At 35.6% G+C, this 3,301-nt stretch overlaps 1 long non-coding RNA gene across 2 annotated transcripts; it reads right to left on the reverse strand.

Annotated features, from left to right (window-relative positions):
* Positions 1-2,342: 2,342 nt before the first annotated feature.
* On the reverse strand, positions 2,343-3,022 carry LOC149155841 (uncharacterized). 2 transcript variants are annotated; one of them, XR_016262252.1, is made up of 4 exons: positions 2,936-3,022; positions 2,708-2,758; positions 2,572-2,631; positions 2,343-2,482 (listed from the first exon to the last, which is right to left on the reverse strand). It is a non-coding gene; the product is annotated as an uncharacterized LOC149155841 (long non-coding RNA). The 2 variants fall into 2 exon arrangements; XR_016262251.1 differs by lacking the exon at positions 2,936-3,022 and having other exon boundaries at positions 2,708-2,927.
* Between the last annotated feature and the right edge of the window lie 279 nt (positions 3,023-3,301).

Here is a 3,301-nt window from a genome sequence, read left to right on the forward strand (position 1 = left end):
AAGGTCTAGATTATCGTGCGTCTCATAAAATTTGAATCATTTCCTTTACAAAGTGGACAAACAAACTCTTTGCAGGATTGAAGCAAGTGCAAACTTGATCACAGTTTTTTACATAAAGGGGCCAAAAATAAGTTGTTTTGGCAAACCCCTTATTTATAGGGGACAGCTCCGTATCAAAATTGGACCCCTCGTTGAAACAGCTAGGGACCCGCTGAAATCAGCTTATGGTTTTCTTCATCGTACCATAAGTTACTTTTGTCCTCCCCCTGATTTCAATCCACTGACCTTGTCACTTCACTGTATTACATTACATATAAACTCTCGGATCAATATGATTGATTATCCTAACCCTACCACCTCACTAGAAGAGTAGAAATCTGGGTGTTAACGATTAATTTATTTCCCTGAATCTCAGATCACATAGTAGAAACCTTGGTCTTTAATATTTAGTTGTTTTGGTTCAGTTTTTAATCTTTATATGGAAAATATAAAGGTCTCGATCTGTCTAGAGATGAAACGAGAAATGAGATTAATTGTTCATGTTCTTAATTGATGTTTTGGTAATCTATCGATAGCTTCACAGAAATTGCTGTTTGAATCTCTCTAGGGAGTGGACATAGTGTAGTATTGATGAAGCAATGTTAATTGTGGTCTTATGTTTATTGTAGATTCTAGAAAGATTTTACTATCATATATTTATTTTACCTTTAGATTTACCAAGCACTTAAAGAGATGTTTGTATATCAAGAAATTTGATCTCTCCGTGTTTAATAGATCCTGAGCTAAGATGAATCTATACATGTTTAATTTCCCCCATTAAATAGGCTATATTCCACATGAATATTATGGGTTCTCAATACCATGGGTTTTTATTTTTATAGGTTTATTTTTTTATTTTTAACTTTTCTATTTTATTTTGGCCAAGTTAAAATATTTACATTACATTAATCTTTTTATTAAAGTTATTTATTTATTTTTAATGTTAAACGTTGTTATTGTTATTATTTTTAACTTTTTCTTTTAAATTCTTATACCTATGACGTGTTAGAATTCATATTGAGGAATATCTCAATTAATATCAAGTAATTTCAATTATTATTATTATTGATCGTGTTTTGTATCCCATTGACTTGATGCCAAGTTGTGTGCGAGGAGAAATAGCCTCATGGCTCCATACTTCCACAAACACTTCAAAACTAGAAGAATATGGGATCAAGAGATAGTTGATTATAAAAAGTAATAAATTTTATTCTATTTTTTATAATTTTATGTATTGAATTGGAATGAAATGAAATTATTTTAAAGATAGCCTATGGGACACATTGCTTCTCCATATGTTTTTTGTATTGGGCCCTTTTGATGCAGAAACATCCAGCTTAGGGTGAACAAAAACAAACGTGTTTGTTTCACAGGTTACATTCAGACAGTTTGACAAGTCATTGTACCTGAATCTTTTAATTCCTTTAAGTTCTATCATTTAATTGTACTTGAATCTTTTAATTCCTTTAAGTTCTAGCATTTAGGAGTTAACAGTACGTTATATTTTCCTTAATTTCTTTTAGCTGTTGTTCTGAATTAATCATAGAATTTAGGTAAACAGAAAATTAGATGGTTATCCTATGTAACTTCTTGTAATTGTTGGCAGTTACTCAAACTATTCAATAACTCATACAAAAGAAGGAAAATGAGACATTGAGGGGGTTGATTTTCCAAGAAGAGCAAAAGAACTGAAATACAAATATATATATAGGAATTTCTCAAGATCATCTGTGTCTATTCGCAACTGAAAATATTTTTATTCATTTATTTATTTTTTTCTCATTACAAAACAGTCTTGAATGCATCAAAGAAATATAGTGTTAGGGTTTGGTGAAACATTGTTCCATTACAGGCATCAGAAGAGCGACAGAGTCGATGAAACCGTGAACAGGTGGATGTGAACGCATCAAATCCACAGAGGAGGTCACAACCAAGAACCAAAGGAAAGAAACAAGAAAGAAAGCTTTCAGAAACACTACAGGCCTAATAACCAGAACAACCAGAGGGTTCCACGCAAGTACAAGACCATTCTAAAAACCATTAGGTAACAATTCCACTAGAATACTGTAAAAATTTTCCTTTCATGAAATAGCACACAATAGCGTTTATACAAATATACAGAATAATAAAACAAAACTCCATGGATAAGTTACATCATATGCTTCGATAAATAAGTCGGTCTCAAAGAAACTCCAACAACGTTATCAAGATAAGCCAGTCTACAAGTGCCAAGATTACTATAGACAGATAGTTACATGCCTAAAAATCTATCGACAGAGGCGACCTATCAATACAGCGGAAAGGAGAGCTGAAGCTCAACTAAAACAAAAAGACCTTAGGCGTAAACAAGTGAAAGCAGGACAAGACCCTACCTGTTTGGGTCAACTGACTTCCGAACCGAGAAACAGAGCCTTAGACCACCACCGAAGCGTCGACGAGCCACCTGCAAAAGCCACCATCAAAGTCATTATAGACCTGAGAGTGTGGAAGCTTAAAAACAAAAGGTAGAACAGAGCGAGGGTTTGCCAATACCTGGAAGGCAGTGTTGGACTGAAACAGAGCCTCGACCAGTCGCCAACCACCAAGGGTACTCTACTCACACAGGAGCGAGTTCCTTAGTACCATCAAAAATACGATAGGGTAAGAAAATCACAGAGAGAGGACTTACCATTGTCTGCGGAAGCTGAGACCGAACGCCGAGACCCTTGATGAAGGCAACCTGGAATATTTGCAATTAAGCAACAGTTAAACAACATAGCAGTTCGGTGAATAAAACCAACAGCACAAAAACAAATAGCATATATGAAACAGTGACCACGGGAAGCATTCGCGAGAACCAGAAATCAGAGCAACCAAATAATAGACCACCAATAGAACCAGTGGCTAGAGCAGAGACCAAAACTAGGGCGCCATTTAACCAAAACTACCATAGTCACCACGGAACAGTCGAGAAACCCTCTCGGACAACAAAGAACGGCCAGAATGCCAAGTGAACAAGGAACGAGGGAGTAAACCAAAGGCGGGATCGCATATCTCGAGACAAGGACAGGTGTTCCTTCACAGTAAATGCCAAGTACCAAATAATAAATACAACAACCAAAATATCTACCACTAATCCGCCAGGAGTATTATCCGCTTAATCACCATACTAATTATTGTGTTAATCATTTAATAGAATCGTGAAGTTTTCAAAGGGCTGGTCCCATCAAATTGTGGTATCAGAGCAGGTTTTGGAGTTTTCCTGAGAAATGGAAGTTGGAAG

This window comes from Pinus tabuliformis, chromosome 9, assembly GCF_031772625.1.
Source record: "Pinus tabuliformis cultivar Carrire ecotype Pingquan chromosome 9, CPIR1, whole genome shotgun sequence".
Classification (NCBI taxonomy): Eukaryota; Viridiplantae; Streptophyta; class Pinopsida; order Pinales; family Pinaceae; genus Pinus; species Pinus tabuliformis.